The sequence below is a fragment of the Plectropomus leopardus genome, chromosome 22 (assembly GCF_026936395.1).
Source record: "Plectropomus leopardus strain MGB_pleo_1.0 chromosome 22, ASM2693639v1, whole genome shotgun sequence".
In the NCBI taxonomy this organism is placed as follows: domain Eukaryota; kingdom Metazoa; phylum Chordata; class Actinopteri; order Perciformes; family Serranidae; genus Plectropomus; species Plectropomus leopardus.
Window position 1 is genome coordinate 27,153,565 of NC_142197.1, and position 26,936 is coordinate 27,180,500.

General features: G+C 40.8%; 1 long non-coding RNA gene across 1 annotated transcript in view; it reads right to left on the reverse strand.

The window, feature by feature from the left end:
- Window positions 1-2,111: 2,111 nt before the first annotated feature.
- LOC121961252 (uncharacterized) overlaps window positions 2,112-26,936 on the reverse strand; it is a 97,596-nt gene continuing 72,771 nt past the window's right edge. Inside the window, exons 3-4 of the long non-coding RNA XR_006107035.2 lie at window positions 24,360-24,446; window positions 2,112-2,674 (exon numbers count right to left, since the gene is read on the reverse strand). This is a non-coding gene — a long non-coding RNA (uncharacterized LOC121961252). The remainder of the gene's footprint in view (window positions 2,675-24,359; window positions 24,447-26,936) is intronic.

The window sequence follows — 26,936 nt, forward strand, 5'->3', positions numbered from 1 at the left end:
ATGAAACAGACAGACCTCAATATCTGTATCTTTGAGGCTTACACAGCTTGATTTTTGATTTTATTCATTTCTGTTCACAAAGTAATGCTACCTTTCTCAGATTTGAAAAAAACAGCAACCGATGAAATGGCTGGTAACACACCACTGACTCCGCTGTGCCATACGAGCAGGAGGAGCACCTCCAGCTGGAGGAATGTACCCACGTTGACAGTGTGCATGTGGTGTCTCGTGTCACAGCAGCACAAAGACCTCTGTACACCGTGTGTTGTGGGAACTGGCGCCCAGCACTTATGTAACTAGGCAGGTCGTCATGACAACAGGACTCCAGTAAATGCTGCTTTGTTTGCGGCCCTTACAGGTGTTTGAGAGATGACTGAGTGATGAGCCATTTCCACTGATATGTTAGAGGATGTGACTACCTGGACAGGTCTGTATTTGGGGTTTACTGACAGCCGACAGCAGGTTCAGGTGGGTGCAGTCAGAGGACAGACAGGACAAGGGACAGCATCTCAAAGCTAAACTAAACAGATAGGACCTTACAGGGAGATGCACTTCAACCTGAGACACAGTATTTTGCCATGCTGCTATAAACAGGAAGGTTTAATATGCTGCAATTCTGCTGATTGGCACAAGAGGGCGACGTGACACCTGAATGCTCAGATGCTGTGCTGACACAGATGCTGGTGACAGGCAGGGGGGGGCTCTCATCTCTCCTGCCTCCATAAGGGAGGTCAAAGGTCAGGGCCAGTTGCATTTGCCCTTGCAATCCAATACAACTCCATAAACAACAGCCTCCCAAAAAATTTATTTACAAAACCCAAAATGACACTCTTTTTCAATGACAGTCCTGTGATTTTTTCTTCATGTCACCCTTGACAGACTGTGGGTCCAGAGGAGACATTCTTCTCTTAGTATGCAGCTTATATGTAAATCACTCAAAGGTTAAACTGAAGAATAAAAGATTCTTTAAATCAGTATCAAAGATGGCAATGACATGAAGAGGTTATTTATATTAGAAAATTATATATATTATTATTATTAATATATATAACCAATCATTTTTAATTTTCAGTGGACCTTTTTACACCACCGGTGTTTCATTTTTCAATACCACATTTTATTTTGTATGCCAATGCATACTGTCACTGCTCTAGCTCCATGTATCAACAGCCTCTCACAGTCCAGCTACATGAGGTTATATAGCCTATGTGATGGGAGGAATCACGATAAGAAACAATAAGATCAACAATCCTGAAGGCAGTGGCATTAGAGACAGCTTTCACCCTGGACATCACTCTCAGCAGACACTCAAAGCACCATTGTAATGTAATACGATGGCAAACCAGAAAATGACAGTGAATCACAATAAATAACAAGCTATGTTTTAGTTTCTTCTGTCTGTACACTTGCTACCCCTCTCTTGAAACTTGCACACTTTTAACTTTTAAGAATAACATTAACCATTTGAAACCTGGAGCAACTTTTTTTTCCAGGTCATTTTCTTGTAGTTTAAACTAATTTCTTGCTAATTTTGGGGTCATTTCTTCTTTCGTTGCTCATTGCCTTCTTCCCATGTTTCTAAAAAAAAATAAGCTAATTTGCTCAGGTTTCAAAGGGTTAATTCAACATTTCTGTCTCCACAACTCACATCTTCTTTCGTTACTCACATTACAGAAACGTACGTGCCTGATTTGATTTAAAAGATGAATATAGCAACCAAACACAACACCACACAAATGTGACATAGAGCCTGTCTGTCACTCTGCTGTGAGCCTGAACAGGTTTAACAGGTACAGATAACAGATGGTTGGATTCCTCTGCCCTGCTACAACACTGAAATGCTTCATTATTGTCATAATGTCTCAGCAGACTTTAACCCTTTGAAACCTGCATCAACATCAGATTTCTTGTGCTGTATTCAGACACCTTTCACAAGCTATTTAACCCTTTGAAACATGAGCAGATTGGTTTGATTTCTTTCCAATACATGGGGGGAAAAAGTCAGTGACCAGCTTGGGAAGGTGACAAGAAAATTACCTAAAGAATAGATAGATAGATAGATATACCATATATATATATATATATATATATATATATATATATATATATATATATATATATATGTGTGTGTGTATAGTAGATTTCAATGGGTTAATGGCCCCACATCACACATATGCCCCTCTGCCAAGCTGGCCCTGCCCCTCAACAGTCTGTGCACACCACTGTCTGCTAAAGAAAGTGATCACAATTTGTTGAAAGCTTTCAGACGACTCAGACTTGAACTAAAAGAAAATGGAAACAGTAGAGGCTTACGCAAACTAACACCATTGCCCTGCATGAATGCAGGACTGAGTGTGGGACACACACACACACACACACACACACACACACAAACACGTCCATCCTTTTTGCTCTCTTGGGAGAAAGGCTTCCTTGTGGAGGTGAGGCGAGCGCTTGTTGTCTGCTCTCACTCTTGCTTCCTGTTCTATTCTCTCCCAGGAAGTGACACACAGAGACAGAGGCTCCCACAGATACACACACACACACACACACACACACACACACACACACACACATACACACCGCTGGCATGAATGGCAGGCCCTGGCTCCCATGGGTGACAGTGATGTCATCCTCCCTGCTGCCTCTCCATGCGTCCACGCTGCCTCCCCGCCTGGAGGGAAAGAGGTAGAAATGACGTTAAATGGTGACGGCTACAAGTTTATATAAGATTTATTTTTTTCTCCCTTGGTTCCAGTTTTGCTGAGTCACTGTGCAATACTCCACTGCATAATTGGCCTCCTTTCATAACAAGTCTATTTTTTGGGGTCAAAGATCAGTCTTTTCTGAATCATCATGTTATCCTGTAAACTGCAGCTTTCTTGTGCACTGGAGCTGACCTTGAGGAAGGAATGGAGAAGTGAATGAATAAATGGATGGAGGGATGGGAACGTGGGCATATGCAGCATTAATCGAATACACTATTAGTCACACTGTAGCACCACTGTCTGAAGCACCTGTTACTGACCACATCATCACACACCTTCAGGTGAGAAATGGGGAGAGAACCATGTGCATGCAGGACAGAGTGTGTGTGTGTGTGTGTGTGTGTGTGTGTGTGTGTGTGTGTGTGTGTGTGTGTGTGTGTTGTGTGTGCATGTGTGTATGTGTTCAATGAGAAAATGGGAATTTTGTTGTCCAAGTATGATGAGTTTTACAGGAAAACAAGATGAACGCATTTTCATTTCAGTTGTTAGACTGGTCACCTCACAGTTGTGGTGATTATGACAGAAAGCCATTTGGTGCAATTAGCTGACACATTAGTGTCAACTTGCACTGTAAACATATATATTGCATTATTGTTACCCAACTTCTGGGTTAGAGTTATAAAAGTGTAATGTAAATGGTAAATGGACCTTCACTTATATAGCACTTTTGCTGTAATTTTTGACCACTTCAAGCGCTTTCACACTACAAGTCACATTCACCCATTCACACACACATTCACACACTGGTGGCCGAGGCTACCTTACAAGGTGCCACCCCACTACTTAATTTTTCAATCATACATACTCATACACTGAAGGAACAGCCATTGAGAGCAATTTTGGGTTCAGTATTTTGTCCAAGGACACTTTCACATGTTGACTGGAGGAGCCAGTGATTGAACCGCCAATATTCTAATTAGGGGACAACCTACCTTACCACCTGAGCCACAGCTGCCCCTCACCAAATGCTTATAATCTGTTGATCACAAAGGGCTATTGACTAACATTAAGTACTGTCGTGGTTCTAATTAGTCTTGAAATATGGAAAGCAAATTCTAAGAATGCATTTCACTTTTTCAGAAAAAGCTAGTTGCACAAAGGCTAGCCTAATGTGATGTCAGAACTTTGTATCTCTATAGAGTGCCCGCGGGGTGACGTTTTTCTGTAGGCCAACCTGGAAGCTAACATTGCCCTGGTTCCCTCCTAAAAAAGCCTATGGGATTTTTCCTTTGGATTTTGGATCATTGCAGAAATTAAACTTAGTGGTAAACTAACATTTACGATACTTACACTTTTTGTTCAGAAAAAAAAGTTAATTAATGAACACCACTCTAAGGATTTTGAAGCCTACTGTTATCACCAGAAGTGAAAAGCTATTTTTAAGCTTACACTGCAACCAGGCTGTAAAAATGTGTTTGGTGAGGCTTGATGCGATGATGTTCTGTAGAGTAATTTAGCTATTTGTTAGCAACCACTTTTTTTAAGGCACATAAAAGCTTCAAAGTTCACAGTGTTGTATTTACTGACCTATTTTGTGACATAGAACAAAACCTGAAAGTTTCTTCAGCTTATGTTAACTGCAGACCTTATTTCAGGCTTCTAACCAAAAATCCATTCAAAAACACACTGACTTTGAGACAAGGGAACTGGAGGTGCTGACATGCTGACTCATTTCCTGGTTTTAGGACTCATTACTGGGGTTCTCCATTGATTCAGTGAAGGTGTCTCTCAGCTTTCTTTGCCATTTTTATCTCAGGAGATCATGTAAAGCAGACCCTGCTAACGCTTTTGCTGTTTTGTTGTTTCTAAAAACGTTCTGAGAATGGTACAACGCAACCATTGAAATGTTTTAGTAACATTCTAAGCAGCAAGTTATCTTTTGGTTCCTAACATGTTCTCAATTCAAAGTTCAGGTAAAAATTCTGTGTAAACACCAAAAATGTAAAAAAAAAAAAAAAAATTTGAAAAACATCGTATTAGATTACATTTTCATTTTTTATTCATTTATTCATTTAAAAATTCTGTAATCTCAGGCCTCAATAACATGTTCTGAATGTTGTTTTGAAATTGTTCTTCCTTTGCTCTCATGTAATATTGTGGGAATGTTTTATAAAAAAACAAAAAAAAAAGAAAAAAAAACATTCTGTGGCCTGTCACCTCTCAACATCACCAGAACATCCTAAGAATGTTGCAGTTATAACATTACATTTAAGTCAGCTTTTAACATTACAGGGGCATTATTTAAAAGGATACATAGCTATAGAATGTTCTTTAAACATTAAATTAAAATGTTTTCTTTAAAACATTCTTGGAACTTGTAAATAATGTTTGCCAGTTGTTGTGGGAACGCTCCCTGCTAGCGGCGCAGCACTGAGCACTTAAAGGCATTCATCGCCAAGTTTTGTATGTTTTTCTGCAGGGACAGCTAACACTTTCTGAGCAAACATTAGTTAGCCTAGCGTGTTTCCTTCTACTTTATGAGAGACAACAACGTATTGATTCATACCAAATGTTGGGAATGGGTGGCATGAGAAAGTGGAAGACATCTTCTATCAACATTTGTACTCTATAATGTTCCGGCTATTCTCATGCACTTATCGTACATTTTTCAAGTAATGAACACATTTTCATACATGTCAATGTATGTAAATGTGTAATCATGAGCCAGAAATTTTTGTATAACTGACATCTTAAGGAGCCTGCAACCATGTCATCAATGCGCTGATGGGAGTAAAGAAGAGAGCAGTCCCCTCAGGATGCAGGTTGGGGTGATCAAAGGGTCACCAAACACAGGACTCTCCAACACAGGACTTTTTCCAGGAGGCCGATGTTTGGCACTGTGTGAACTGTGTAAGTAATTTTAAGGTATGTCATCACCATGTTTCATTTCCTAAACCTAACCACAGTGACTTTACTTGCCTAAACCAAACATTTGTTACTTACGTAGGTAAGATGAAATTTATTTTTGTGAAGATTTGGTTTTTTTTTTTGGTTTTTTTTGGTAGATAATCTTATTCTATTCTCTGATTTATTTAGACAAAAAAATTAATTTCATTTATGGTAAATTCATATTGTAAGCTCCACTATAAATTGAAATTAGGAACTACATAATGTGGTGCACCTTCCCATTAAGGTCACGGATGGTTTAGATTGCTGAGAGATATAAGAGAGATCACCTTGCTGTTGAGCTGCAGATGCCCTACTGATGGACATTAAAGTGATGGGGAAACTGAGAATATGTTGTCTCTGAGCTGTCCTTACCCACAGCTCTTAAGTAATTGAGCTTACAAAGTTGAGGCTGGAAGAAGGCAGCCTTACACTTACATAAAGTATGTTATTTTACTTTATGTGAAGGATTTAACATCATCTGCGGGGCATTAATCTGTAGGATATCATTAGCCATCGTAAGAGGATTGTGACATTTCAGGGCTGTGACATGCTAGTCACACAGCAGCTTGTTTCTTGTCAATGCCTGTCAACTGTTGGCTGGCCATGGGATTTATCCATAAATATGTCCAAAAACGTACATCTCATCTTTTCAAAAATATGCACAAAAGCTGCAGTATAGTTATCGTTTGTATTTCTTTATACAAACAGTGAGGCGAATTCAAATTTCTGTTCCACTTTAAGCAGTTGTGGCTGGCATTGTTAGCATGATTACTGCAACCATGGTTATGACTGCTATCACGTTTTGTGGTTGGCATCTAAACCACATTTAAGCTCTACTTTAAAAAAACAAGAAATAAAAATTGCATTAATTCCAGCAAATTTGTAATTTGTAGGAATGTAGCTCTAAAATGGACAAATAGGAATCATTCTATAAGCACATAATGCTTTTTTTCAAGGCTCCTTTCCTAAGCATGTGCTTTGGTGCACATAAGGTGCTTAGGTCCTTTAACAACAGGATGAAACACAGGAAGACATTTAGCACGACATTCTCAGGCTTTTATAGAATTTAAGATCAACACGCTATCTGAGACAATACCCCACCTGGGGAGTTTTTAAAGCAGGCTTAATTTATGTCAACAATTAGATTTTGGGGAAATTAAAGAGACAGGGGGATCATTGTGGATTTGATTTCTAGTGAGTAATGAGAGAAAAAATTAAGTATTTCTCATAAACTGGAGGTGCCTGGACTCCAGGTTAGACACTGATGCCTTGAGTAACTATCATCAATAAATATCTCTTATCATTAATTTCCTGAACAAGGTATTTTCTGTGCTGCTGTGGAATGAAACCCTCCAGTTGTAAAGAAGACAGACTTGGTTGCATGTGCAGTATTAAAAACCATTAATCACCCTCTGCTCTGGTGACTCCCAGTGGACCGCTTCTCCAGCAGGCAGATCCGGCACCTCAGGGCCACGGGCCTGATACTGATCCTCCCTTCCCGTCAAGAAACCTCCCCCCCGTGAGCCATCTTATTGTTCACATGTAGCTGTTCCAGGAAAACTAGAGCAGCTTGACACTAACACGGATGGGGGAAGATGCTTGATGGACTCAAAGGAGGGGTTTTGCAGACGGTGAATCACAGAGCCGTCACCACTGAACGGTTGTTATCGATTAAACCAATAATCCCCTCCTCAAGCTGTTCCCTAAAGAACACTGATAAACTGAAGAGGAATTCTTTTATTTCCTGGGAACGGAGAGTGAAAGCTGGCACAAACCCATTCATCACTGGGAGAGCAGCCATACATACAGGTGTGTGCAATGAGGGGGAGAATGTGTGCTTGTTCAAGGAAACGCGCGTGTGTGTGTGTGTGTGTGGGTGTGTGCATATTATACGCACATAATAACAAATTGTTATCCTGCTTATCAAATGCCTGCTCTGCTCTTTGAATCAGTGAGCTCCTGTGCTAACTGATAACATCCTCCTGAAACGATGTGGGCCAGTCAGTGCCGAAAGTCACACAATGCAGTGGCTGACACTGCTACTCTCTGCATCCAAACAATATGTGCCAGTGTGCAGACAAGTATTAGCACAGTATTAAAAACACACCCCCATTAATCATTTCAGTGAAACCACTGTGTTGCTGCTAGGGTCCTGATGCAGAGGGCTTAGGCATATAAATTTAACCTGGCTTAACTTGTTTTGCAATGCCACGTCACCATTGGCCAACTGAAAAGGGAAAACCACAAATTTCTGGTACAGTAAAAGCCAAACGTAGATGGTGCCAATTTTCATTGGTTGCCTCACTTTTATACTGGCAAAACTTAGAGCTATATTACATAATGGTTTTATTTAAGCATTGGCCCAGATATGAGTCAGAATGAAAGGGGTCAGTCATAATGAAATCCACAGGGACTTCTGCAGCTCTTTTAGATGTATGTATATATATATATATATATATGTATACACATATATATATGCATCTTTGACTACTTAGAAAAGCAATATTTAAGTCGTATCAATAATTATTATTAATGATTGTGGTCATGGAGGACTGATGAGGCCTAATCACCATGTTAACTCATCATAAAATACACTTCATTCAAGTTTGGCAGAAACAAAACCAGGTCATCCAAACCATCATGGTTATGCTTGCTAGTAATCTAGTTATTAAATCCACTCTTCAAACAATCGCCAGCTCCTGTTTGATCTAAATAAATCCTTAATTCACCTAGTTAGATACAAAAAAATCATGCTGATATTCCCCACAGTCTCTTTCTGCCTGCTGGATGCAAGCTGTTTACAGTCCTGTAACTTCTCCCTTCACCAATAGGTGCCACTGTGTCTTTCAGTTTATCTGCCTGTTACATCAGTACAGACTGGAGACTGAGCTCTGGTGGTGCATGCCGTGCACTACATACAATGCGTTTAATAGAAAGAAAGATGTACCTGTATTTATGATGGTATTTAAAAACACACCTTTGGGATTTCTAAACACCCTGATATATTGTGTATACAGTGATTCTGTCAAAGCCTAACTGTGACCAACTTTTAGACCACGACCCACCAAATGGGAACTACTAACATGAGGAAAAATATTTGGGGTGAAAGTTTTGACCCTTTGTCATAAAGGCCTCTTTAGTCTATTCCATATTACAGCAACAAATCCTCTTACCCGACTGCATCATACCTCCATACCTCCAAACAATCCGAAGCCTTCCAGCCAATGTAATGTCTCATCTGGGTACAATTTATCTTTGACACAGTTTGTAATCCCACGCTGCGTTTGGCTATATGGCCCTTTATTACTGTTAACCAATGTGTGGATTTATGGATAAAAGTCAGGCTCTGAGACAGACCACCGCTGTTCCTCTCATCAGTGACATTACCATAAAGCAGCTCATGCTGTAGTTGTGTGTATAACCTGAGGTTCCTGTGTGTGTTAATGTGCATCAGCGGTGCAGTTCAGGCGGAGGTCGTGCAGAGTAAAAGCCCAGAGGGAGATGGGCATGAGCCCCGGTGTGCAGAGTTATGCTAATGGAAGCATTGCTGATGGCAGCGGCAGAGAGCATCAATATGAGCTAAGGAGCATAACGGTACTTTAAGTCAGCGAGGCAGCTACACCTCACAGTGACACACACACACACACACACACACACACACACACACACACACTCAACACAGCTGACACACAGCTGACAAAGATACTACACAGAGACACACTTAGACAGAATAACACTGTGTTTTGCAGTTTACCATGGCCTTTGCCGACTCTGCATTTCACGCCATATTTCACGGCACGGTTACAAACCTACTTTAACTCATAATTAACTGCTGTCGTGGAAAAAAAAGACACCCAGATGACATGAATGTGACAATTCAGCGTGTAAGACAGCATGTTTGTTAAGCATTATTTTCTGCAGGGGACTGTCAGGAGTGAGAGCGCAAAGTAACACAGCAGTGATATTGAAAGCATATTACAGGCATAATTAAATAAGCCATAAATACAAACTCTGATAAAGCCTAATGAGGTCTCACAATAAAGGAGCTGTTCTTAACACTGTAAATCCCACTACTGGCCCTAAGCTCCCATAGCCACTCCAGCTACATTACACAGTGGATCAGTCTCCACTGGCTGTGATGATCAACTGCCAGAGACAGTGGATCCATCCTGCGGACATTATGAAGTCTCATCATGTGAGACTTAACAAACAAATTGCACCCCATAAGTATAATTAGCTGCTTCATGCGTCTTGGGCGAATTACATAGAAGATGTTCTGAAGTGTCGAAAGTCAAGTGTAAACACAACCAAGAGGAATTAGAGACTAATTATAATCCAAGTTGCAGATGTATCCATCTTCCCTGTAACCTTAAGCTTGATTTGATCCAAAACTTTCAGTATAGTACTTCTGGAACCAAAAGTAAAACCTACAAACTGATACCTAAATCCCTCGATCTGTGTGCAACCTGAACAACAACCTGACATGATGTTTATACTTCATTTCTCCTGCATGTCTCACTTTTTGTTTTAATTTTTTCTTTTTTGTTACGTCTTTATACAGTAGACATATCACACACACACACACACACACACACACGCGCGCGTGCGCACACACACACACAAAACAAAATGTTCTTGCTCTTTTTTATTTATGCATCTATTTTTTTTATCCAATGGATTGCTGTTGATTTGAATATCACTATTTGATTTTTTTTCCCTTGTATTTATTTACATAATCATTTGATTGTATCTGACGCTTTGGCAATATTGTTTTACAAACATTCATGCCAATAAAGCAAATTGAATTGAATTGAATTGAATTGAAGTGAATTGAATTGAATTAAACTGAATGCAGTTTGAACCCTGGTTATCATTCACAGCATGGGACTGCAGACTGCAGTGACAGTCTCTCTATGGAATATTTATAAATAGCAGGTTTGTGCATTGACTCCTTTTCAAGCAAGAGCACTGCCTGAGTACACCAGAGCAGCAATCTAATCTAATCTACCCACTTGCAGACTTATTTAACCTGTCATTATTTACTAGTGCACTCCCATTATCTTGGAAATGTGCCAAGGTCACCCCAATTTTTAAAGGGGGTGACCCGCTTGATCTTAACAACTATCGCCCAATTAGCATCATTAGTTCTGTTGTTAAGATTTTTGAAAAATTAGTTTTTAATTAATTGTCTCAACACATCTCTGACTATAATATTTTGTCTCCAATGCCAATCGGGCTTTAGACCCAACCACTCCACAACCACAGCTTTACTTAAATTTACTAGTGATGTGCTATCAGCACTAGACAGTGATAAATTCACTGGTGCAGTCTTTTTAGATTTGAGCAAAGCTTTTGATATTGTAGATCATTACCTGTTGCTGGACAAACTATATACAATAGGACTGTCTCATCATGCTTTACTGTGGTTCAACTCCTACTTACATACTAGACGTCAATGTGTGAATTGTGGAGGAAGTCAATCTGATTATCTAATCATAGAAAGGGGTGTTCCACAAGGGTCATCTTTAGGGCCACTTTTGTTCTCCATATTTATCCTCTTCTGGCTGTCATACTCAACTGTATGCCGATGATACAGTCCTCTACACATCAAGCACCTATATATCAGAAATTGAAACACTTGCAGTCTGAATTTATTAATGTACAGGACTGGCTCAGCCATAACAGATTATCATTAAACAAAAAGAAGATAAGTCTTATGTTGTTTGGTACCAGTCATAAATTAGCACATCACTCTGCTGAATTGAATGTTTGCTTTAATGATGGTATCCCTCTTGAAAAAGTGGACACATTCAAATACCTGGGTCTTTGGATCGACACTACATTAACATTTAAACCACACGTTGAATCTGTAGTAAACAGAATAAATCGTAATCTCAACATACTTTATCGTTCCATAAACTGTTTCACTCCTCAAGTAAGGAAAAGAATCTCCACCCAACTGCTACTACCGATAATGGACTACGCTGACACCATATACCAAAATACATCAGAGAAATACTTACACTCTCTTGATGTTGCATTTAACAGTATTTGTAGATTTGTGTTAAGATGTCCCTACAGAACCCATCACTGTATCATGTATCAAACCCTTGACTGGCTTCCACTTAACAGTAGGCGACGATTTCATTGGCTACAGTTTATTTATAAATGTGTCCACTTTAATTATCCACTGTACCTAAAACAATATTTAGTCCCCTACCGACCATCTTACTCTGTCAGACACTCACATCAGCTGTTTTTTTCTGTCCCAAGAACCTCAAAAGAAATTGGTAGATGTGCTTTCATACATAAAGCCCCCTCTGACTGGAATAATTTACCGCCATCTATTAGATCTGTCACTTCCCTCCATCTGTTTAAGACTTCCCTATTATCCTTGTTTCAGACCCCCTGCTGTTGTTATTAGTTTGTTTTTTTTGTTTTTTTTACTAATTAATTAACTATTATTACTATTTCTTTTTATTTATTTATTTATTTTTACCTTTTCTTTTTGCCCTTGTGATCAGATTAGGGGCTGATGGGGTATGGTGGGATGGGCGGGAGGGATTTGGGAGCTGTTGTGCACACTGTAAGTGTATGTTTTGTGCTGTGTGTAAGTGATTGTATTGTATTGTTGTTGATTGTTTTGATGTATAGGACCCCCTGGAAGACGAGATGATGCATCTCAAGGGGTTATCCCTTAATAAATTTGTTTGAAGCAATGCTGCAACAAGTTTTTTATTTCTCTGAGTGATGATTAGAATATATGCAGTTCACATAATCTGTTTGCAATTAATATACTTTTTTTAAATGTTTACAGATTGACGTGTTACAGAAGTGTTTGTCATCCAAGAGAGAAAGAGTAAAAACAGATGGAGTGGTCACAGTTGTCTTATTGAAATTTAAGGTGTGTTGATGGATTGTCGTCATCAGCTCATACATTGAGTAACATTACAAGTAAACGTTCCACCTTAAAAGTTGCCAGCAGTCGACCCAGTAAATTAAATGATTTTTTTCTCAGTCTCAAATTGCTGCTAGAGGCTGCAACCATCCTTTCATTTTATAGTTTTAGTTTACTGATGTATGTAAAACTTGTCACGCTATGAACAATGGTTAAAGCAGCCACAGCCCAGCCCTGAGTACAGAGTGTTGATTCTCTACTGACCAATCAACAGACTGCAGAGTTTCAGCTCCACTTTTTAGCACTGGGTCAGTGTGCTAGGTACCCCAACAGAGGGGTGAATTTATCTTTGTTTTGGCTCAGTTCCCGGAACACATCACAACTCCAGCCCACTCCCAGCACAGCGGCCGCTGCCTGGCCGGCCTGGCTGAGAGGCCTCCCTCCCTGGACACAGATAAACCATCTTAATAGGCCAATTTGAGGTGGGCGTAAAAGTAGCAGCATGTTGCTGCTCGTGGATCTCAAGTTCACTGGAAAACAGCATCATCAGTGGACAAACAGAAACACTCATATCAGAAGAATAGATGTATGGATGGTTGGTATGGTGTGATGCGGGGTGACACTGGAGGAGGGATGGGTATGTCGTCATGACAGTCTGAGTCACTCACGCTGGAATACAGGCTAATATCAGGGTTTAGAGAGTGATTGAGATAAAGTGTGTGTGTGTGTGTGTGCGCATGCACACGTGTGTGTGTGTGCGTGTTGCAAGAGAGAGAAAGTGAGGAAAACAGGTCATGACATAATCTCGACACATCACCCACTTACAGTAAAGTGAGATATTTAGTAATTTCTTTGCCAATAACCTACTCATCCCCCCAGCCTCTTACAAACACACACACACACACACACACACACACACACACACACACACACACACACACACAGCACATACTCTCATTTAAAACACCCCTGAGGCCTCTCTGGATTACTCTGCAGTTGTTTTTAAGTCTGACACACTTCTTCTGAAGCCCACAAAGCAGAGTGACTCAGAAAAGACACACACACACACACACACACACACACACACACACACTTACACACACACACACACACACACACACGTACACATTCACACACACACACACACACACTTACACACACACACACACACACGTACACATTCACACACAGATTACAAAGAGCAGCCTTTATTGGCGATGTGGTGCCAAAAGCACCTCGTCATGTAACTCAAACACTCTGGCCTCGCTGCCGGAGAGACACAGCAACCGTGTGATGAATGCATTTAGGCTGCACACACAAACACACACACACACACATACACACTCAGAGTTAGTCAGCAAAAGCACTAACCGCAAGCCAAATTGTAAATCTTCGACTTCCCCTCTGTTTCCCTCCTGGCTTAATGCCAGGACAACTTCCCAAAATGAGCAGTGTGTTACAGTAAGAGCCATTACGTTCCTGGAATCGCCTGTCTGCCGACACATCACTGCTCTGACTCAACAAAAATCTCTTCATCTGCAGCCAAACATCCCTCCTGACATCTGACTGTGCTGCAGGCATGTGAGTATTATGCTAGAAAGTGTAGGCGAATTGACTGCGAGTGAAAGATTCATGAGTTCTGCTGGCAAGAGTGTAAATAGTCTGTGTGCAAATGAAGAGTCCTCTCTCAAAAACAATTGGCAGCTGTCCAGCATTCAATATATGGAGATACACATGAAGAATCTCATCTGTCAGCGTGTTATTATTTCTATTTACCAAGAGCTGGTTAGGTAGAAAGCCTTGACATCAATTTCCAAGTCAACCTGGACGTGTAAACTTGTTATACAGACGTTTTATTAACCTGTCATTGGACTTCAGGACAGTAAGATAGATTGGTCCACACTGACTGTAATTCTCCTGTTTTGGTGTTCACCAATTAAAATCAGATGGAGAAACAGGTGGATATGAGCACTGGTCTGAACTGCTGAGACTTGCTCTGCTTTGTTTAGTCATTTAAAGATTTTCATGCTTGAGGAACTGTTGGCTTTTAGATGTCATCTTCTGTCTTTCCGCACACTAGACTCATTTCCTCTGGTTTCTTGGGATTATCTAATAATAAAGGCATTCACTGCTGTTGAGCAGTGAATGCCTTAAAGAACCAAAGTAAAGGAATAAAAGCCCGACATTTCAAATAAAACTACTCCCAACATGTTTAGTGTGAACCAACTTAAACATCAGCTGCCTATTGAGTGGCTGAACCTTACTTTATGTATCATTCCAGCTTATCAAAACATGGGTGGACGTTCAGACAAGTTGTAAACAACTAAACCATCAGGAAGTAAAACAGCCGTAGAAGTCACTGCAGTAAGTAGAGTAGGTCAAAGTTGAACCAAGAAGTCATTCGGTCAACTGTAATGTTTACTACAGTTTGGGTAATAATTCTGCAGGTCAGCTGTGTTTTCTGCTTGTGTGTCTTGTCTTGTCTGATGTCACAGCACACGCAAATCTCAGCTTCAACTACAACAACACCCACAAACAGCTGTATCTAAGCACCAATCCAACATTCTGAGAGAAAATACACCCCAAGTTATGGACTGTGTATGATAAAGCACCAGCAGCTTGTTGTTTCCAATATGCCCCTTAAAGGGACAGTTCACTCCAAAACAAAAATACAAATTTTTCCTCTCATCTGTAGTGCTGTTTATATCTAGAATGTTCTAGTGTGAGTTGCAGAGTGGTCGAGGCATCAGCAGTACAAAATCTGCAGTACAAAAATCTGACTTCTCCTTCCAGTATTCTGCTACTGGAACTAGATGGCCCTAAGCTTGTGGTGCTCAAAGAGCAAATAAATAAATAAATAAATAAATAAAAACTCAGGACTCTCGTTCCAGAAATCACAACTATGTAACAGACCTTGTTTTATGAAGGAATTATTTTCTTTTTAAAGAACTACGCCCCCTCCCCAACTGGATCACTGCACAGGGCAACCATTTCCTTACTTGTTCGCCTCTATAACTTTATAAAGTGACAATGTGGGGTGTTGGTGTGCTGTAGCACCAACTCTGGAGCCACACTCCTCCCAGCAAGCAGTCCGTGTAAAAGTCATCCCAGTCAGCGAGTCATGGTGTTACCTCAAGCTAGCTCGCCATATCCCGTGATTACCATAGATTACATCAAATGAATCTTGAAACACCACTGCACAAAGTACTCTATATTTAACAAATAGCTAGCTACATGTTGCAAAAATTAATTGTCTACCAGAAAGATTCAACACATGACATGCTGAAGGCGCATTTCCATTAACCCTCAAACTGCGCAATCAATCAATTTGGTGGTATTTCAGGCAATTCAAAAGAGCCATATTTAACAAAACTGCAATGGATATATTTTTGGGGGTTTTATAGCTCACATGATGCGATGGCTCCCTCAGGCATGACGCATCAGGCGCTACAAGAGGTGATATTGCATCACATAACTCAAAAGTTGAGCAGATCTTCTGGCAGTTTTGAATTCACAAATCTTGGACTATCACCTCCCGGAAATCCCTCATTTGTGGCCTCTAGAAGGGGTTGGCTTTCCATTATTGCACACATAACACGCTTACATCACCTTGGATTGGAAATAAAGACAGCTAGTCTAGTGGCTGCAATAGAAATAAAGCTGCTAATATTCTGAACATCCATTGCCATGCTTCTTGGAATGTTATTGACAGAGAAGTTGCAGAATATCACTAAATGGAAACACTCATCTCGTGATTGTGTTTTATTGACATTTCAAAAATATTGCTTACATTTTGCACAAATCTGTAATGGAAACCCACCTTGAGTCTGTATGTCCACTCTACAATAACATGAATGCAGGATGGGCAATGAATTGGCAAACATTTGTACGTTGAGCAGCAGTGGTGTGGAGATGTGAATACAGTGGGAGAGCAGAGTAGCAGTAGCACCTTTAAATGTATGTTTTGTGCAGTATATCATAAACATTTTGCAACAATTCAGCCATTCAAATTATCTGGTACCAAAGTAGGCCTAGTAGTTAAAGTAGTTAAAGAAGTTAGTATTGATTTTATGCCACTAATCATTTTGTAATGTGTCCCTTTTTGAAAGAGGTGAATATCTTCTTCTCTAGACGCACAAATTATTTATCCTGCTCTCTCCTTAATGACTTTTTCACTCAAGCCTGATGAAATAAAACAACACCCAGTGCAGCACAGCACCCTGCAGCATGGACTCATGAGGTCAAGACATCTCCTGCTCACTCTTTAAACCTGTTTCTCCATAGGAGTGGCAGCTCCCACTAAAGCTGAGAATGTTTGTTCAGTAACAGTGAACCACTCTCATGAGTACCAGCTCTCAACAATCGATGCCCCAGCAGTAGTGGAGCATACCTGAGCCACCCAAATCTGGACAAAAAAATCAATAGCAACGGGAAGTCCCACATGTCTGTGTCAAAATCTATTACTCCCATCACGCCAGTATGCAACACCAGGGGCCTCATTTACAAAGACTTGCGTGGATTTCCTACTGAAACATGGCGTACACTTAAATCCAGAAAACGTAAAGAACGTACACACAAAAAAATCCAGATGTATGAAACTGTGCACATGCATGAATCCAAGAACATTTCCTTTGTACATTCCATCCATCCATGTGGAATTAAGCACACCTATAGGAGTACCAGACTCCTCCCTCTCCACGCACTCCATTTAAATATGTAGATTAATTTAAATAAGCCCTGTACTTAGGACTCCCCTCTCTGCACCATCAGATAACACAAACATAAGCAATGAGTAAAACTGGGAAGAATTTTTTTTTTTAGAATGCGAGTTGGAGACGCTCCTATAGGTATATTTTATGTGCAAAATGGATTTACAGTTTCCATTTGTTAATTTTACACACCACTTACATAGATCATATACTATTGTTGTAAATGAACGCAGCTGTGCGCAAGGAAAAAGGTGAGGCTGATCAAGTCATTTCAAACTTAACGCACGTGTTTATGGGTATGACTCTCGCTGCAAAATGCGCTTTAATGTTGGCCAACGGCATTGTATGGGAATTTGATATACCTGGCTGACATGCGGATAATTCCATCCTATACAGCTGGCATGGCTCGGTTCAGGGTCGACTGGCACGGTCTGTCAGCCAGCTTTGTCTGGAATACCCCTGTCGCTAGTAAGCCCACTGTGGTCAACACTTGTATGGGCATAAGCAGCGCATGGCTCCTCGCAGCTCCGCGCACAGTTACAAGAGGATTGCCTTTGAAAACCTAAAGCGGCTGATGAGGCAGTCGTCATTGTGTGCCCATTAAATCTTCTTGGTCTCTAAATATGCGTTGTCTTCACACGGTGCTATTTGCAATATCTTCTCATAATGCTAAAGCTGCCATTGTTATTAACATTACTTTCTGCACCGTTTTGCCCATGCTTTATATCCACTCATCTAATTGCCGACAGGTGGATGTGTTAAAAGTTCATCAGTGTGTCTCTGATGTGCACATCACCCAGAGGAGTAATTGTTTTGACATTATTAACAGTTTCCCAGCATCACCTCTAAGTGTCGCCAATGGATCAAAAGCAATAGAAACGTGCGTACCCCAGCCATGAAGTTGGTGTGGAGCATCGCACATTTCCATGGTATATATGAACGTGAGCGTGGAAAAGGGTGTATGCCACGTTTTTGTGCGTACGCACCCTTTGTACATGAGGCCCATCACTGGCTGCAACAGGTACCAGTCAGACCACAGCGAGACTTCTGTCTCAAAGGCCCACAAAAACACTTACATGTGGGTATGCATTCGGTACATTTTATTAAGAAACATTCATATCTTCAAAGAACTTCAAACCTTACAGAACCTGTCAGTTACTAAACCGAGGAGAATATCTCTCTACTGTCCGGAATACTAACCACACAAGGCTCAGTGATCACAGACTGGAGGTCAAAAATGTGGGTCCTGACAGTTAATTAATGGATTAAACTATTAAGTGTACAGAAATTAATTTTAAGCAGTAATCCTTTGGGTATTGGGGGACTAGGGTGTTTATATTATTATTTTCTATTTTAATTGTCAATGTCATTGATGTACCCTCAAAGCATCAAAAGGATTGAAAGGTCCAGTCAATTCAAGTCAAGTCAGTTCAATTTTATTTATAAAGCCCATCATCACAAATCACAGTTGGCCTCAGAGGGCTTTACAGCATACGACATCCCTCTGTCCTCACAGAGTGTAAGATTTAGGGGGTTGTGTTTGTGTCTCTAATTTGATTTCTGCATCTAAGCCATCAACATGCCTGTTAGACTCCATCCCAACTAGGCTACTTAAGGAAGCCTTAACCTTAATAGACAATTCTTTATTAGATATCATTAATGTGTCTTTATTAATGGGATGTACCACAGTCCTTTAAAGTAGCTGTCATTAAACCCCTTCTAAAGAAGCCCACACTTGATCCAGAGGTTTCAGCTAACTATAGACCGATATCTAATCTCCTCTTTATTTCTAAAATTCTTGAGAAAGTGGTTGCTCATCAACTTTGTGACTTTCTCCAAGATAATAGTTTATTCGAGGACTTTCAGTCATGTTTCAGAGTTTATCATAGTACAGAGACGGCACCAGTAAAAATTAAGAACGACTTGTTGATTGCTTCTGATAAAGGTCTGGTTTATGTCTAACCCTATTAGATCTCAGTGCCACATTTGACACCACTGACTATCAAATCTTACTGCACAGACTGGAACACTTAATTGGCCTTAAAGGCAGGGGCGGGTCCAGAGAATTTTCTGGTGGGGGGCACAGGGGGTGACGACAATAAATCTGGGGGGGCCGCCCAAAAGTAACAAAAATGAAGGCTGCCCACTTCAATATTACATTGCTTATGTTTTCATCTTGCTTTTCTTGGCCACATTGAATCTGCTAGGTATACTTCATCTTCATTTACTATTCACCAGTAACACATATACTAATAATTACCCATCTCAACAAATCCTCAAAGTGGTCCCTATGACACCAAAATTATTTAAACAGACCTTGTGGTTCCAGATGTACTCATTTTATTAATTATATGCAATTTTCAAGCAGAGGAAAAAAGGCTCAGCAAAGAACAGGTTGCTCCATGTAGTAGTTACTCTTAAGAAAAATAATTCCCCACTGACACTCAAATTTCACAGTGAAATGGACAATAATAACAATATTCAAAATCACTAGTGCTCTGCAAAGAACAGGTTGCTCCATGTTACTCCATGTTACTCTTTAGAAAAATAATTCCCCACAGCCACTCAAATTCTCACAGTGAAATGGACAACAACAACAATATTCAAAATCACTAGTGCTCAGCTCTTTACACTGTGTATTTTAAACAATTATGTGTTCTGTATCACAATCAGAGTAAGTACCACTCAATGTATCACTCATTTGAAGGTGCTGACACTTCAAAATAACTGTATTTTGCGATTGCCGTGTTTGCTGCTGAACAACCTTACAAACTCGTCCATATCCAAGGCCTTGGCTCTCTAGCTCGGTGCACCATTAGCATCACGTCGAAAAAAAGTCTGTGACTGGTGAAGTTACAGGAGTTCATGCGCGGAGCCGACGAGCCACTTCCTTCTTTTTCCAAAATAAAAGCCTTCATGAGTTTTTAACATAGTCTAATCAAACAAGGTTCCGGCTTTGCTTCCGTCTTATCATGCAGCGTCAGTAACTTTACGCAACGCAATGATTGACATTATGATGAGTCAATGGCCACTGGGGAGGCACACGGGGTGGCCAATCAGACTGCAGGGGGGGCAGGTGCCCCCCCCCCGTGCCACCATGGAAGCCCCGCCTCTGCTTAAAGGAACGGCACTAAGCTTAAATCTTACTTATCAGATCGTTCCCAGTTTGCCCACATCAGTGATCAATCCTCTGTGCATACTAAGGTCTGCTGCGGAGTGCCACAAGGTTCTATGCTTGGACCAATCCTTTTTACTTTATATATGCTTCCCCTAGGCAACATAATTAGAAATCACTCTGTAAATTGAAACCAGATGAAACTGATCAGTTATCTAGACTTCAAACATGTCTTAAGGACATAAAAGCCTGGATGAGCCGTAATTTCTTGACGTTGAATTCAGACAAAACTGAAGTTGCAGTTGATGCAGAATGCTGCTGCACGTGTTCTAACGGGAACCAAGAAAAGGGACCATATTTCTCCTGTTTTAGCTTCTTTGCACTGGCTCCCTGAAAAATCCAGGATTGAATTTAAAATCCTCCTCCTTACTTACAAAGCTCTAAATGGTCAGGCTCCATCGTATTTTTCACAGCTCATGGTTCCTTACCAACCCTCAAGATCACTGCGCTCTGAAAACACAGGGTTACTTGTGGTTCCCACAGTCTCCAAAAGCAGGACATCCTCTGCCGCTCTTCCTGAGGTCAAACTACTTTGCATTATGTATTGTTCAGTCATGCCTGAAGGTGTTTATACCTTTTTCATGAAAGCAGGTGAAAAAGCCAGCCATCATAGCCTTCTGGCTCTCCTGCATCACAATGCCTCCCTGATCCCACCTTGGGAACTCTGTCTTGATTGTCTTTATAATCTTCATGCAATAAATCAAAACATTGCTGACGTTATATTCAGTTGCAAAAAAACTGTTGAAAAAAGAGAATATAAGAAAATAATTTTGGATTCTATGCACTTGTCAGATTCTCAGATTCTTTGGAAAGTAGCAAAAATTGTGGGAAGCAGCTGCTCTCCGAATTCATTTATTTGTTTCAGACACTGTTTACAAAATAACAAACACTTTGTCTCGAACTCCAAAGCACACAGATATTTTAACCAGTTCAGCTCTCATGTCGCCCACGACATAGATACAGAACAACACACGTAGATTTATTCTGAAACTGAGTGATGGAACTATTGACTGCAACCCTTCAGCCCTGATAGCAGAACAAGACAGCGAGGAACTTGAGTTATACTGAGAGACCTTAGTAGGTGTAATGCCAGCAACAAATATACTTACATCCATCTTGCTGAGTCATACAACTTACAGTCAGCAGCACACACACACCCTCTCCAGGCTGACGCACTAATGTCATGCACTGGGCTGTGGGTCGATTTTACTTCATGTATCACACATCATCATACATCACTGTATCATATTTGAGGAAGTAGCAGCCTGCGCCGATGTTACAGCACGACTGTTTGTTTAATTTTAAAATGCAAGGGTGTGTAAGTCAAACAAAAGGCCCTCTTTTGTTGCATGGAAACAGGAACTGTGGGTTTAGTAAGGCACGTCACAACATCAACCTACGACTCTGCTGAGGCTTGGAGACAACAATGGCAACATTGCTGTGATGATGTCGTGATAGGCACGGGGGGACATCAACAGGTGGCCCAAAGTCAGACAGCACGGACATAATCCTTCATTCAGTTGAATAATTTGTGAGACAGAAGTTGCTCTAAACAAAGAAAGAGAAGAAAAACAAAGTATTCTGTCTAATCTATGAATTTTGATTTTAAAGTGTTCTTCAAAAAGCTACTCTAAGCAACATTAGCTACTCGGTTGGGTACAGATCACAATAGCAGTCCTAGTTCTGACACGTGGAATTCAGTATTGAAATAATATATTTTTTAACAAGCTGCAGGGTGAAGTATTAGATTAAATGCAATTCTGCTTCTCCATCTGGATGCACTCTCAGGTACCAACACATTTTCATCCCAAGTCATCCCATGTTGCTGCTTTGCAGTGAACTTGCGTCTACATAAAACGTTCAAGGTATCTTTCTGCATCTGCTGTTTACATTCCACAACCGTGACATCAACAGATGTATATAGTGGGATTACGCAGCACGTGGTTATGTTAAGACAACACAAGCACATGGCAACCAATGCCAGAAGGTCAGCTAACACACATGCTGGCACGGATGGTTAGGATTAATTAATTTATTAAGGACGCACATGGTAAGGTCAAAAAAAAGCAACATAACATTCAGACGGGAAGCAAACGCTGGACTCTTGAATGAAGGTCCCATGGATCACCCTTCCCATCCACCCTATAGGTGCCCTTGTGTTTCTTATATCATTACCAGCAGCATCTCAACCTGTTGCGGCCCTGCTGTCTGTGCCATCCACCAGCATGTAATAACACTGACCTGATCTGTCCAGCTATGTTCTCACCTGATGCTGTCCGGTGGCCTTTCATGCACATGCAAATGGTGCCTTTTGGCACTTAAGCCAAAAGCACTGTCAAAGTGGAGTTAGTTTGTGAGTTCAGAATGAGAATGGGCTGCAGGTATTAGGAAGCACAGCCTAAATTCAATCCCAACTCATAAAAGTACAGACTTTGGTACCTAATTCTATTTGCTACATTTAGTATAATTTTTCATGTGTAAATGGATATTGATAACTCTGTGAAACCTGGAGCGATGTCACTTTTCTTGTGCTGCTTTCAGATACAATCCATCCATCCATCCATTTTCTTTCGCTTATCCGGGGCTGGGTCGTGAGGGCAACAGGCGGAGCAGAACATTCCAGACATCCCTCTCCCCAGCAATGCTTTCCAACTCGTCCTGGGGAACCTCAAGGCGTTCCTAGCCCATACGAGATATGTAATCCCTCCTGCGTGTTCTGGGTCTGCCCGAGACCTGCTACCAGTAGGATGTGCCCAGAACACCTCCAGTGGGAGGCGCCCCGGAGGCATCCTAATCAAATGCCCGAGAGCAGCAGCTCTATTCCGAGCTCCTCACGGATGTCCAAGCTCCTCACCCTATCTCTAAGGCTGAGCCCAGCCACCCTGCGGAGGAAACTCATTTCGGCCGCTTGTATCCACGATCTCATTCTTTCTGTAACTACCCAAAGCTCATGACCATAGGTGAAGGATGGAACATAGATGGACTAATAAATCAAGAGCTCAAGAGCTTCAGCTTGCTTTCAGATACCTTTCACAAGTATTTAAACCTTTGAATACTGAACAAACTGGTGAGATTTATTTCAAAAACACAGGGGAAAAAAAGCAATGAACAACCTGGTAAGAAACACTTCACTAATTGCAAGTAATTAATAGATTTAGAAAAGTGGTACGGTGGTGTTGTGATTAGCACAGTTGCCTCACAGCAAGAGGGTCCCCGGTTCAAAATCCAGGTTGGTATAAGGTTTGGACTGTGGGTGGGGGCTCTTCTGTGTGGAGCTTGCATGCTCTCCCCATGCCTGCGTGGGTTTTCTCTGGGTTCTCTGACTTCATCTTACATTCCAAAGACATGCAGCTCAGATTAATTGGTGACTCTAAATTGCTGGTAGGTATGAGTGTGAGTGTGACTGATTGCCTGTCTATCTGTTTCAGCCCTGCAATAGTCTGGCAACCCATCCAGGGTTTACCCCGCTACGTGCCCAATGACAGCTGGGATTGGCTCCAGCGACCCTTGCGAGGACATGCAGTTATGGACAATGAATGAATGAAAGTTTTTTAAATTATGTTACGGAATTATTACAATTTTTAAGAAGTCTTTCCATGCCATTTAGTTAATTCAATTAATACATTTATTTATTATTTATTTATTTATACTAATTTTCATGTAATCGTCATGTAGTTTTTACCAATTTCTTGTTAATTTTAATGTCACTTCAAGCCATTTGATGAAGATTAAAAATGTGAAGCCATCCTGTATTACTGATATTCAATTGTTCACTGAGCTTAAGTGACATCAGCAAAACAGACAGCAGCTTTGCCTGATTAAATGACGTGACCACATCTTGAAACTCAGGTGAACACTTTTGGAACCATCTCTGATCGACAAAATGTTCGATGTTAATAAAAAAAGGGAATATGACTTACTGGTTTGATGTTCAGGGATGCGTTGGATAAATCTGGTCAAACTGTAGTCACATCACAGACTCTGCTTTGGTCCTCTCTTTGTTCTGCCTGGGTGGAAGAGACACATAATATACTGGTTAGATGGCCCTGCCTTTAACATGCACAATGAATCACAACTCATGATTTTATTATATGGTGGCACCTAACCCTCATTCAGTCGCGCCAAAACTTGGTCCATATTAATGTCGGTGAAGAAGAAGCTGTTAATCTGCTCTCACAAATACATACAGCCTTGAAAAAATCACTCAGTCAGTGAGTCCACTCTGAATCAAGCTAATTACAGAGATATTGTTTGAATAAATTTGAACTTGTGGAATGCTAAAGTTAGCCTACAAGCCACAGCTTATGTTGGCAGCCCTGCCCATAATTTTCTGTCCAGCCTGCCAGATTTGCCAGTACATTTTGTACTCCCACTCTGTCTGACCCCATCTGATGTCAGGGACGGCCCTTTATCACGCCCCTGTTGGACTGGCCTGTAAATAGGTATTATGGACTTCTCAAATCCTGAGCAAGAACCAGCATTGAGACCACTGATGTCGTTCAAACTGGTTATTTTTACATCATCATAGCTGAGTATTACAATTGTGTTCCTTCTACAACCCCATCAAGAATGTTTTGATCAGAGCCACCACTACAGCCACACACCAACATCAAACAGCAGCAGGAGTTTACAGCTCACGCTCCTCAACAGCTTTTTGTGCTTCCACTGAGAGCTGCCGAGTCAGAGGATCTCTCACAGCACGTTAATGCCTACCACAGCACATAAACACACTCCGCTGTGACACGGGCTCTCCGTCACCACTTCCAACTCAAACAAAGTACTTGGCGTGGCTGCGGCCAGCTCCCAACCCGGCAGGAAATGATGTAAGCTAGGCTTGAGTCCCAACTCTGGTTCTAGCCTGCGGGCGCTCCTTTGACGCCTATGAATGGTCAGGTGTCAAGTGTTCCTGGGGTTGGTAAAAACATGTTTTGAGCTCTGATCATTTACCTTGGACAGGCTGAGCAGCTACAGGGAGAGGAATTAGGGTTGGGCGATTAGGGATTAGTGATGAGCTAAATCAATTGCCTTTGGAAATCCCCTTGTTAAATGTTTGGTAAATGAAAGAACTATATCAGGATTTCGGTCTAAGTTTCAATCTAGTTATTAAGTCTCTGCCTGGAAATGACCTCAGTGGTAAGACTGATAGTATCTGTTGGGTTTGATGTTGAAGTTTGTACATAGCTCTGCCATGCATTGCAAAGCACCTCATAAAAAAACAGCTACATGTAAATACACAAAGAGTATAACTGACATATTATCATTTCAATGACCTTGATGTGTGGGAAATATGCAGCCCAGAAAAAGTCCCTGAAAAAAACTGGATGGAAGGACAAAATTACACTCCACTTGATTTCAAATATATTTAGAATGAGCACAATATAGCCAAAGGCACACTTTAAAACCTTTCTTAGTGTCCACTGCTTTCATCTCAGTTGAGTGTCTTTGAGTTTATACTCCTAACAATAAATGCACAGCCTCCCAAAAACATGCTACAGCTCTCAAAGCAAAACTGACACTTACTTGTTTATGGGAAAAGTCCCCAACTTCAAAACAAATTTCCTCCATATAAAGTTAAGGTATCAATAGTTACCTGTTTATTATGTGTGTTTTGCTGGTGATGTATTGCAATTATAGGTAACAAAAATTCAGTTGGTTACTTTTATAAAAAATGAGTGTTTGTCATTTTTACTGAACTTTCACTTTATCCTGACAGTAGTGCATGAGAAAAAAAAAACGTCTCCTCATAGTGCTCCTAATGGCATAGAAAACAACTAATCAGAGCTGGAGTCTCTACAGCAGCTGCCCATCATGTCAATCGTTTCTGTGGTCAAACTGTCAAACTAGGCAGCATTGATTAAATATGAATCAAAAATGTGTTACTGAATTGCCTATTTCTCACCTCAAATGTTTTCAGAGACATATTGTACTGTACTGGTTAGCTGTACAATGAGAACCTTTGCTCTGGTCAGTAGGCATTGTTTTAGATCTGCTGTTTTCATCATGGCGGCCAGGTCACAGATTTCTTCAACAACTGATTAGCTGGCTAACTGATATGATTGGCAGATGTGTAAGAGACTCCTCGGCTATTATTGGTTGTTTTATCTGTGGTGGATTCTAGCAAACACCATTAGAAGCACTAGGAGGAGGGATATGATGTTTCTCTCAGACTATGTCTCATGTACTATTGTGTGACACTTTCAGCACATATGACAAAAAGGTATTTTATAAAAGTTCCAGTGGTACAGCTTTAAGAGGGTGTTACGGCTTAATTGGGGCATGCTTTCATGACTGACAGATTTCTCAGTCTATCACACATGCTCAATGGTGGATGTTGGTTGATCATGTCATCTCAGTACTCCCCAGCTTCCACCCTGCTGCATAAGTTATAAAATCCACCAAACTGATCCCTGACTAGCTCAGCCCCAACATTTGTATGCATCCAACAGGATCAGAGGCAGCCAGGTGCAATCTGGAGTGATGCTTTGGATTAAAGCTTG